Below are 12,209 nucleotides of genomic sequence, written 5' to 3' on the forward strand. Positions count from 1 at the left end.
GTGATGATGCACTTCCTGTTCTTGAAGGAAACGTCAATGTTCCGCTCATTCAGCTGTCCAACGCTGAGCAGATTATGTTTGGCATCTGGCACGTAAAGCACATTCTGTATCGATAAGTCCAAACTGTGAAGAACAACAGTTCCGTAGCCTTTACTGGGAATTGTGTGGTCATCCGCCTGGTGAATCGCACCTTCCTGCGGTGTAAAAGACACAAACAGTCTCTTATCGTTGCACATGTGGTGGGTCGCCGCTGAATCAACAACGAAGAAAGATCTAGACGTCTTCTGGACCTCTGCAACCTTTGGAGTGAAGCGTGAAACCATAGCCTTGTGCTGCGTTGTCCTTGACACCGGACCTTTGCCTTTGCCTCGGCCTTTTCCGCGCGATGAGCTTTCGCTGCGCTGCTCTGTCTTGGCCCTGGGATATCTGCATTCCCTCTTCATATGGCCTAGACGTCCACACGAGTAGCATTTCACTGCCTTCAAAGCTTTGGCGCCATCTGGTGGTTCCACTGCACTATGGGACGACGTCTGTGAAGACTCCCCCTTGCCCATGCAGCTAGCACCCCGGCGATCTGCTTCATTTAAAATCACGGCAGTAACATAATCCACTGTTAGCTGAGCTGTTGGTTGCACAGCAATCTGGGTTGCAACAGACTCCCAACCTGAACCCAAAGATTGTAGTATCATGAAAGAATACACAGCCTCTGGAAAGTTGAGTCCTCTCTGTTGCAGCTCATGTCTCAGATTTTGCATCTCCATCAGATGTAAACGCACATCTCCACCTTCAGCAAGAGCCATATTATGCAGCTTGTTGAAGTAAAACATAGTGGATCCAGCTTCTGTCCTTAAGTGAGCCTCTCTCAAAGCGTCCCAAATTTCTCTGGCTGAGGTCTTATCACGCAACAGACAGAGCTCTTCCGGGGATACTATCAATGTAAGAGTTCCCCTTGCTTTGGAATCCTTAGCTGCCCATACATCTGTAACTGGAGCTGGGGGGTTGTCTGTAATCACCTCAAACAAACCCTCTTTCCGCAGAATTGCCTCTGCATACAGAACCCAGTCCGCGTAATTCTTCTTATTGAGCTTTGGAATCCCACAAGCATCCTGAAGGGCCATCATGACTCTGGCATTAGCCTTCAGCGTCATATATGCTGCTTTAAATCTTGCTGCGTCACTGCTGCAGCTGCCTTATTCCAAAAGCGCACTTAAAAGTTACTTTCGATTTCCCCAGCATAGTAACTTGTGCCTGGGAGCCTTTTGCCTATTCCCAGCAAAACGGCTTTAAAGTTAAAAGTCCAGCCATAAGGCCATTAACTAGAAGCTGGCAGGCTGCCCGGAGCAGTAGCACATACCTCATCAATCATCTTGACACGCAGAGCAGATTCTGATCCGATCTGTCCCTCTGCATTCCGATCCCTTGCCGGCACTCCGATTCGACTTCTGGAGCCCATAACCACGTGTTAGTTTAAAGCAGAGTCCCGTGCACAGCAGAAGGATGAGGAGTACGTGCTGCATACTCTATATTGCTTTATTTAAAGTTCAAAGCGATTATATTACAGAAAGACATCTTGCCTCTGCCGGAGCAGAGAAATGCATCCTCTCTCCTCGACAGCTCGGAGAGAATCACCAAAGTGAAACTGCAAAGAACAGTGAAAAACAGGAAACCAGTGTACGTCACATCCAGTCTCCCTTTCCCGTGAGAAACTCCAACAGTACAGACTGTGGAATGTAAACACCTGTCTCGTGACAAGCCCTTTCGCTGCACAGTGAAGGAAAGCAGAAACCAACAAAAAGACCAAGAGTAAAGCATAAGATATTAATAGATACTGTAGAAAGAGGTGGCTTCGGGTTACCGGATTTGAAGCTATATTACGAAGCCTCACGTCTTCTCTGGTTGAAAGATTGGTGTTTGTTAAAAAATTGGGATATTTTAGATCTAGGTCATGACACCCATTTTGGATGGCATGGCTATCTTAATTATGGGAAAATAAAGGCACACCAGAGTTTTTCAAATCATATAATTTGTTGTTGTTTAGTCGTTCAGTCGTGTCCAACTCTTCGTGACCCCATGGACCAGAGCACGCCAGGCACTTATAATAAGAAATGCTATATATAAGGTGTGGGAAAAATACAAAAGATATTTGGAAACAGAAAACCCCAAGATGAAACTCCCCATTAGAAGCAATCGCTGTTAAAAAAACAACAACATCAAAGAGAACTGGATAACGTATAACACAATATTAAGGGAGGAGGAAGGTCAACTAATATTGATAAGTTATGAGAAAATAAAAGATCACTTTTCTAGTTGGCTAGATTACTTCCAGGTGAATGAAATGTTCAGACAGGATAAGCAGATAGGTTTTGAAAAGGAGCCTTCAAGATTTGAAAGAGAATTACTGAATAGTAAAACTAAAATAATCGCAAAAATGTATAGACTTCTTTTAGACTACGAAGTAATGGATGAGGAGGTTAAGGCTTCAGTGATAAAAGTGGGCCCAAGATGTGGGCCGTCCAATTATGCTAAAAGATTGGGAAAACTTATGGAAGGTAAATTTGAAATTTACAGCCAGCTATAATATAAGAGAGAATATGATGAAAATGGCTCATAGGTGGTACCTCACTCCTTCCAGATTATCAAGAATGTATAAAAATTTGGTGAATGCTTGTTGGAGATGTGGAGGAAATAACGGTGACATGATCCACATGTGGTGGACATGTGAAAAGATTAAGATTTGGGGGGGGGAATATACGATGAATTAAAAAAGATGATGGAGATAACTTTTACTAAAAAACTGGAGGCATTTCTATTAAGTATTATAGATAAAGAGACCCCAAAAAATCTAAGAGAGTTATTCTTGTATGCAACCGCAGCGGCTCGTATACTTATGGCCAAGGGATGGAAAGATCATGAGGCTCCAAAAATAACAGATTGGCAAATCAAATTACAGGAATTGGTGGAGACGGCTCAATTGACTAGTAAACTCAGAGGTAACTCAAAGCAAAAATTTGCTGAAAAATGGGATGGTTATAGAAGATATGTTCAAAAATAAAATAATAGTTTTGACTCCTTACTAGCATTCGAGTGATAAAGGAACTAAAAGGAGGTGGATAACAATTAAGGATTTATTATGTTTTCAGAATGTATTAGAAAAAATATATAGAAAGGTTTATTGTTTTGTGTACATTCAAATGTAAGATAAAATATATGCAAAGGGACTTGACAGGAAGTCAAAGTTGAAGAAAACTTTTTGGAAGATAAAAGGGGAAAAAATATTTACTTTCATTATTATCATTTTGTGTGCGGGTGTGGGTGTGTGGGTGTCTGCACATATGTGTGTTGTTGTATGCAATGTTTGGGAGGAAATAAGACGGTAAATAACAAACAACAAACTAAATATTATATGTAATTTTTATTTCTTAATTATATTTAGTGGTAGTATGGCTGTATTGTTTTTTGTAACATAAAATCATTCAATAAAAATTTAAATAAATAAGCCATGCAAATAGATCCAACCACTGAGCAACAAATATGGTTACCAGTAGCACCCGTCAATTTAATTCTGGCAGCCATTGGCAAAAGTCTCTTATTACTCTCCATTATATGAGCAATAATTCATCAGCAATGTAAGGGTCTTTTCCAAAATGGTGCCAGGCAGCATCTTGTGCCAAACTGCAGCCACAATGTTCTGGACTGAAGGGAAAAAGCTTGTCACTATTTACTGTTCCCAACCCCTCCCCTGTAAAACTCAACACAGATCCAGGAAAAGGTGTACTTTCTGTGCCTCTGCAGAGCAAGAAATGAGAAAGCCAAACCATATTTGTCTGCTAGTTGGTCACCTTTTGCGGATCCAAAAAGACTTGGGTGAGGGAAAAACCTTCATGGATCCAGCACATTTCTGCTAGGGAAGAAACAACAACCATGAAGATTGACTGCTAGATCACAAGGACTCAAGGTCCCTATCGCCATTGTCATCATTTCCCTTTTTCTCACACCAAAGTGTCTCTTTATCAAAACATTGAGTAGATGTTACATTGGTTCTGAGCCTGACGCTGTCCTGTAAGCCAATGACATTTTGAAGTGGCACACCTGCAAGAATACCTTGAACTACAGAGAGCCTTACCGATTCTACATACTCATTTTCTTAACCAAACAGGGTATCTTTCCATTTTAAATGCCAGCAGATATTCTGCTTCCTCCTCCTTATCCTTTTCACCCTAACTAATAAGGACATTCAAAACAGTTACCCAAGATACCAGCCATGTAGAACATTTTGTCTAGAAAGTCAGATAGACTGAAATAGGCTGAAATAGTCTAGAACTCATTCTTATAAACACATCACATCTTAAATTCTATTTCTACTGACCCAAGGTTGCTAACAGAAACAGAAATAGTGAATAATAATCAGCATGTTGATTTTTCTTTCCTCCCAGGGAACTTCCCAAAACTTTTTCAAGTAACAGCCAATTGTATCCAACTAAGTTCTACTCAGAGCAGACCTACAGAAATTAATAAACCTAAGTTAGTAATGTAACATTAAAGGTCTACTCTGAGCAGGATTAGCACTGAATACATCTCAATATGATAGGTGTACGTGCATTAATATGTTGACATTATTTCGAAAAGGATGAAAAGGTGGTGCTTTCAGCTGCATGGAGCAACAGCCACCCATAGTGTATAGACCTCCATCATGAACACAAATCCTTATGTTTCCATACGAATTTTAGGAAAACTCATAAAGGGCCTCATACTATCCTCTCCTTCCCTATGGATATTAACTCAAAGGGCACAATCCAGGCTTCTGCAGATGCAACAGCCACTTGCAGAAGATCCTGATCAGGAATAGCGAAGAGGCTATTTTGCTGTCTGTGCAAAAGGAGTGGCTGTTAGGGTGAATGGATGTGGGAGTGCAGCTTGGATGGCACTTGTTGTTTAATATAACACCTTTCATCAATATATCCCAGGGCGGTTCATAGAACCAGTTGTTGTTCTTGGAACCCAGCTATCTCAGGCTGTTGTTGGAATCCTCCTGTCTTGGGAAACAGTGGAGGAATGCGCCTTTGGGGGTGAAGTCAAACTGCTGGAAGGTTGTAGCACCTGCTATGGCTGTAGAGGTCAATATGGGAGAGACATGTTTTGTTGCAGGTGTGGCAGATGAAGGTGTCCGGTTGTGCTGCTGCAGGTGCACCATGGCGTTTCTTCTCTGTGCTCCTCTCAGCGGCCATTCCTCCTCTGGTCACTGTTATAGATGCACCACCTGTCTGTCTCCAGGCACTGTGCTCATCTGCAAGGGATTCCCATATAACAGGGTTAATGTAGCCAGCCTTCATGTCTCACCTGCAACGCAGCCTTCATGTCTCTTTGTAACGCAGAACTGATCTGCCGATGGGCCTGGTGCCTGAAGCCAGTTTCTTGTAGATCATGTTCTTGGGGATCCTGCCATCTTCCATTCTGCGGACATGACTGGAGTGCCAACATGGTGGGAATGTGGACTTGGGAGAGCACATCTTTCTCTGAGACTCTGTCCTGCCTTGTGATGCCCCAAATCTTCCTGACACAGTACACGTTGGAAGCATCACTCCTGGCAGTTGTAAGTTGCCTAAGACTCACTTCCATAAAGCAGCGTGCTCAACATGCAAGCCTGATGCTTTTCATATATCTATCCAGTTCTTCCTTTTACTCAGCTGCCCATGTGTAGGCAGGGAGAAACATAAAGCTCATTATTAGGGCCCTCTGCACTGAGTTGCCAGCTTTAAAATGGCTACTCAAATACAAGTCATCATTCTTTGTAAAAATACAACAAATAGTATTCACTCACAGGAATGGTAGCAGGTTTTGTTACTAACACTAAAGAGCATACAATAACTGAGGCTATGTCTGAGGGCCCTGCTTGGTTTGTTTTACTGATGTACCGCATGCAGCAGATCATAATTTCTAAAACACTGTGGCCAATCTGATCTTCTCTCTCATTCTAAAAATTAGCAGTCAGAAATTCTTATTTCGGACTCCTTATACCACTCAATATACATGAGATAATAATAATAATAATAATAATAATAATAATAATAATAATAATAATTTATTATTTGTACCCCGCCCATCTGGCTGGGTTTCCCCAGCCACTCTGGGCGGCTTCCATAGAAAACCAAAAATACACTAAAATATCACAGATTAAAAACTTCCCTGAACAGGGCTGCCTTAAGATGTCTTCTGAATGTCAGGTAGTTATTTATCGCTTTGACATCCGATGGGAGGGCGTTCCACAGGGCAGGCGCCACTACCGAGAAGGCCCTCTGCCTGGTTCCCTGTAGCTTTGTATATTGTTGCTGAAGGAAATACCATTCACCCTAGGTGTCAATTCTCTGCACACTTACATGGGAGTACCACTGAATTAAATGACACTTGATTCTCCATGTTTATAGGATTACACTACACAAAAATTGCAGAAAAACATCCCTGAAGAGCATGGTCAGAAGTAATGAATACACAATCCCACCAACTGCCTATCTATACGGACAATTTAAAGCAAAAACTGCTTCTCTAACTCAGCATAGTGTTGTTAGGTTTCTCATTATGATGAACAACAGAACTGCACATTTAGAGGCTACAAAAATACTAGCTACCTTTGCATCATCTGCCTACAAAGCTAATGCTTTAAAATGTCTATTTTATCAAAGGGGTATATGAGGTGTTAGGGAGCGGGTAGTATCTTTGGTGGGGAACACATCATGCTCCTTCTGCGGTGCTTTGTACACCTTTGGTCCCCCCGCCCTGCACTGCTGCAATATTAGGATCAGGCAAGAAAAACCTGACATGATTGCCTCACTAACCCCAGCACCACTCATTTGTTCAAGAGACAGAGCTGTGCACTCACCTGAAATCACGCCTCCTTACTATCTGCACTTCCATCAGGGCTACTCTTCTCATTTTGAAAAGCACAGCTCAAGAGTTTATCCACACATACCTTCCATTTCTAGGATTACATACATGCTAAGACTGGTGCCACTGCTAGCCAACTCAAATTTCAAAATGAATGGGGTTTGGGACACTAGCTTTTAGGTGCCTCCCCCCATCTACCTGGGCTCTAACTCTAAAGCAGTGTTTTCCAACCTGTGGATTATGGACATGTGGGTTGTGAAGCCTGTGCAAGTAGGTCAGGGCCTTTATAAGTAAATCCCAAATAATTATTGCTTGTGATCCTTAACTGGCATGATCTTCTTACAACATATTGTTTTGTTGGCATACTATAATGCTGCGTTAACACTTGTAACTAAATGTCAGAAAGGCTCAAATCTTACATTTTCATACTCAAGAACTGCTCTCTGAGGATGGCAGGATTGAAGACCTATGGTCCAAAATTAATGTGACAATAAATCAATTTGTCACCATACCAGTTAAATTTGGGCTTGTGGATCACCATACCAAAATGGTTGGGAAACCACTGCTCTAGGGGATATTTATTCTGCCCCTTTCCCCACCATGTCAACCTATGCATTCCTGACTTGAGGCAAGCTATTTTTGTTTCAGCAGTTAGGGACATGCACTTGTATATGTTACTGGCCACTCCATTTAAAATGCTTGTCATTTGGTTTGATACAACTCCGGCTTGCCTCTGGTCAAAGTTTTTGACCCCAAGGAAAAGTACCGTATTTTTCGCTCCATAAGACACACCTGACCATAAGCCGCACCTAGTTTTTAGACGAGGAAAACAAGAAAATAAATATTCTGAACGAAACAGTGGATGTATGATTTTCGTGGTTCATGCTGTGGCCACAGACATGTGATTTGATGGTGAGTTTGGGGTAGCCGAATGCAAAAATCCTGAGAATCCGTGTGGATCCGTGCTTTGTAACCATGTTTTTGCGCCATTGCAGCCCCATGAAACAGTGGATGTATGGTTTTTTTGGTGCAGGCTGTAGCCATGAACATGCTATGTGATCTGGTGAATTTGGGGTGACCCAATGCAAAAATCCTGAGGATCCATGTGGATCTGTGCTTTGCAACCACGTTTTTGCCCCAGGCAACAGTGGGTGTGTGATTTTTTTGGTGCAGGCTGTAGCCATGGACATGCTATGTGATCTGATGGTGAATTTGGGGTGACCCAATGTAAAAATCCTGAGGATCCATGGGCTTTTACCTCCCCCCTCCCAGGCAGCCTCCTTTATCGCTAGCCTCCCTTATCTCCCTCCCAATCCCTTACCGATCAGCTGCTTCCTTTCAACACTCCCTTCCCTCTTGTTTGCCTTAGTGTCTTTTCCTTAACTAGAGCAGTTTTTTGCTCCTCCTTTTCTTCTAATTTTTCTTCTCATTGCTGTCTTTCCCTCCCCCCTCCCAGGCAGCCTCCTTTATCTCTAGCATCCCTTATCACACTCCCGATTGGCAAACAATCAGTGGCTTTGTTTCAACACCCACTTCCCTCTTTCAAAAAAAAAAAAAAAAAAAAAGCATGATCTGCTTTTTGTCCCTGGACAATTCGGCTCCAGGGACCACGCACTCGCTCCACAGACATTTTCCCTTACTTTTTAGGAAGAAAAAAGTGTGTGTTATGGAGCGAAAAATACAGTAAGTTCATTTTGTGCCCTGGAAGACTGAGGTATCAACACAGTTTCAACTGCTGAGTAGGAACAGATACATCACAAAAACAGTTTTACAATTACTTGCCAAAGTTGAAACTTAGAACAAGTCATGATATCAAGGAAACAAATGCAGTAATCACCATGAAAAAACAGGAAGAATGCTGAACTGCATGCAAGTTATATATTACTCTAAGATTGGTGACAATGCGAGGGAACAACAAACTGAGCAAGATTCACCAATGCAGCAGACTGTTCTTATTGCCCCATCTTCAGATGATCAGATTTTGTTACAGTGCTTTAATACCTTTATGAATTAACCATCTGTTCAACAACATGAGAAAGCCAGACTAAGATGAATAAAAACCCTCCCCATACAAAGTATTTTCTTTTCATATAAAACATGAGCAGAGAAAAGAAATGTAAGGCTTTTAACAGCAGCTTTATTTTATCTGATAAGCACAATGAGGAGAAAATAATGGTTTTCCTGCCCGTTGCTTACTTTTAAAAAAGTCAGTTCATGGAGATGTAAACTACCTAGCAAAAGAAACACATCCATATAAACAAAAATCTGTAAGACTCAAGATGGCACAGACGTTTAAGATGGGGCTTTTTCTTGTCCTATAAAAATCCCAATGGAACAGCTGTGGGAAAGATTTAAAGTTGTTAATCTAGCTTCAGTTTTAAGAAGATTTCAAAAAATAATACAACCTGTACAACTGTTTTAATGCAACTGCCACTGTAAAGGGAGAGACACATTTTAGATTACAAAAAATACACATGAGGGAAAGATAGCATAAGGTACAACAAATGCAATAAAAACTTCAAAATACATAAGAGCTTGAAAACATATTGATTCTCAGTTTGAAGAGGAAGGAGCAATCAAAGATCAGTAAGTATTTATAGCAACAGTAATTATATAGTCTGTCTTAATAAATACTTTTAATCATGTAATCTGTTTCAGAGAAACATGCCATTAGGTCACTATGCAAATTTACTGGTAGTTGTCTGTCAGACACAATAATTTAACTATAAGCAATGAAACCAGACTTACTTTGAAAAGGGGCACAATAAATCATTATAACTTAAACAAGTCAACTTCACAATTTTGGACCGATTCTCCCCCCCCCCCATTTTCTCTCTACAGTTCACATATTATGGCCACCTTGCACAATATTTCACCCCCTATATCTGTGCAGGAAAACCTTACTGACTTGGAGAGGATCTGCAAAGAGGAGTGGGACAAAATGCCTCCTGAGATGTGTGCAAGCCTGGTGGCCACCTACAAGAAACGTCTGACCTCTGTAATTTGCCAACAAGGGTTTTGCCACCAAGTACTAAGTCATCTTTTGCAAAGGGATCTAGTACTTATTTCACTCATTATAATGCACATCAATCTCTGACTTTTGTCTTCTGGGTTTCTGGGGGTTTTCCTATTGTTATTCTGTCTCTCACAGCTACAATAAACCTACCATTAAAATTATGGACTAGTCATTTCTTCGTTAGAGGGCAAACAGGCAAATTTAGCAGGGGATCAAATACTTTCCCCCCTCACTGTAGGCCAACAAAAGGGCCTCTGGGGATTATGCTTGCCTTATGTTTGTCATATTATATGCAGATTTTCGATGGGATTAAGGTCTGGAGACTGGCTAGGCCACTCCAGGACCTTAATGTGCTTCTTCTTCAGCCACTCCTTTGTTGCCTTGGCCATGTGTTTTGGGTCATTGTCATGCTGGAATACCCATCCTCGACCCATTTTCAATGCCCTGGCTGAGGGAAGGAGGCGCTCACCCAAGATTTGACGATACATGGTCCCATCCATCGTCCCTTCGATGCAGTGAAGGTGTCCTGTCCCCTTAGCAGAAAAACACCCACAAAGCATAATATGTCCACCTCCATGTTTGACAGTGGGGATGGTATTCTTGGGATCGTAGGCAGCATTCCTCCTCCTCCCAACACGGCGAGTTGAGTTGATGCCAAAGAGCTTGATTTTGGTCTCATCTGACCACAACACTTTCACCCAGTTCTCCTCTAGGTCATTCAGGTGTGCACTGGCAAACTGCAGACGGGCCTGAACATGTGCTGTCTTGAGCAAGGGGACCTTGCGGGCTCTGCAAGATCTCAGTCCTTCATGACATAGTGTGTTACCAACTGTTTTCATGGTGACTATGGTCCCAGCTGCCCGGAGATCAATGACAAGTTCCCCCCATGTAGTTCTGGGCTGCTTCATCACCGTTCTCCTGGTCATTGCAACTCCATGAGAAGAGATCTTGCATGGAGCCCCAGACCAAGGGAGGTTGACAGCTGCATAAACTCAAACAGGGGATCGTTTAAACTCTGCTAAATTATATAAACATTCCCACAATTTTGTGTTTCTTCCATTTGCGAATTATTGCACCAACTGTTGTCATCTTCTCACCAACCTGCTTGGCAATAGTCTTGTAGCCCAGTCCAGCCTTGTGCAGGTCTACAATCTTGTCCCTAACATCCTTGGACAGCTCTTTGGTCTTGGTCATGGTGGCTAGTTTGGAATCTGCTGGATTGATTGCTTCTGTCAACAGGTGTCTTCTGTACAGGTAACTGTAAGGAGCTGGGATTACGGGTAAAACTTCTCCCTTACAGCGGGTGCTTCTAATCTCAGCTCATTACATACAGTGAAGATACCAGGTAGCCTGACATCTCCCTGGTTGATAGGAGATCAAATACTTATTTCACTCATTATAATGTACATCAATCTCTGACTTTTGTCTTCTGGGTTTCTGGGGTTTTTCCTGTTGTTGTTCTGTCTCTCACAGCTACAATAAACCTACCATTAAAATTATGGACTGGTCATTTCTTCATCAGACGGCAAATGGGCAAATTTAGCAGGGGATCAAATACTTTTTCTCCTCCCTGTACTAGCATCACAATAATAACAACAACAGTATAGAGCGGAGACACCATCAACACCACTCCAAACCATGGTTCGACAAGGACTGCATCAGTGCTAAAAAAAAGTTCTCATAAACTCATATCAAGTATTTGACTCCAATGCATCTCCAACTGCTCCATTAGACCCTTCTCCATCACAAAAAGCACTATAAGCAATTGTTGGCTTGAAAGAAAAAGGAAGCAGCAAGAAATGACTGGACACGGGTTATCCAGGCAGCCCAGTAATCTTTCAACTTTCAAACTTGCTGGTAGTACAAGTTTTATAATGAAGTCTTAAGGTACTGTGGGCTGACATTATGAAATAAAAATGTCGTGTACAGACATTTCATCAGAGACACAAAAGTGTTAACTTCAGCTAGCACAGAAACAGAGGAATGACGGGGTTTCTTTTTTCTTTTTCTTTTTACATTTCATGATCATTTGACTATTTGTTCACAATTTGTGACACGTGTGCAAAGATTGTTATTTGATTCAACTCTCAGATTCACATGACAACAACAGGGACTAGGGGGAATGTAATTGAACTTTAAACAAGAATCTGGAAATCCAGAAATTTATGATTCACATGAACTAAACCCCTTTTTAAAACACATTTTCCCCAGGCAGTCCAGCATTCCTAAAACTTTTTCAAAAGCTGGTACAGGGGTAAGCTGCAATTTATGAAGTTGCAGTACATGCTGAACATTTACCTACAGCTTACGTGGA

At 41.8% G+C, this 12,209-nt stretch overlaps 1 protein-coding gene and 1 long non-coding RNA gene across 3 annotated transcripts in view; one reads left to right on the forward strand and one right to left on the reverse strand.

Moving 5' to 3' along the window:
• The window catches only part of LOC310744292, a 62,986-nt gene extending 52,559 nt beyond the window's left edge, over positions 1–10,427 (forward strand). Inside the window, exon 3 of the long non-coding RNA XR_014539501.1 lies at positions 9,773–10,427. This is a non-coding gene — a long non-coding RNA (uncharacterized lncRNA). The remainder of the gene's footprint in view (positions 1–9,772) is intronic.
• RASSF8 (Ras association domain family member 8) overlaps positions 1–12,209 on the reverse strand; it is a 108,953-nt gene that overhangs the window by 79,452 nt on the left and 17,292 nt on the right. The window lies entirely within an intron of this gene.

This window comes from Podarcis filfolensis, assembly GCF_964270895.1.
Source record: "Podarcis filfolensis genome assembly, chromosome: 10".
NCBI classification, from domain to species: domain Eukaryota; kingdom Metazoa; phylum Chordata; class Lepidosauria; order Squamata; family Lacertidae; genus Podarcis; species Podarcis filfolensis.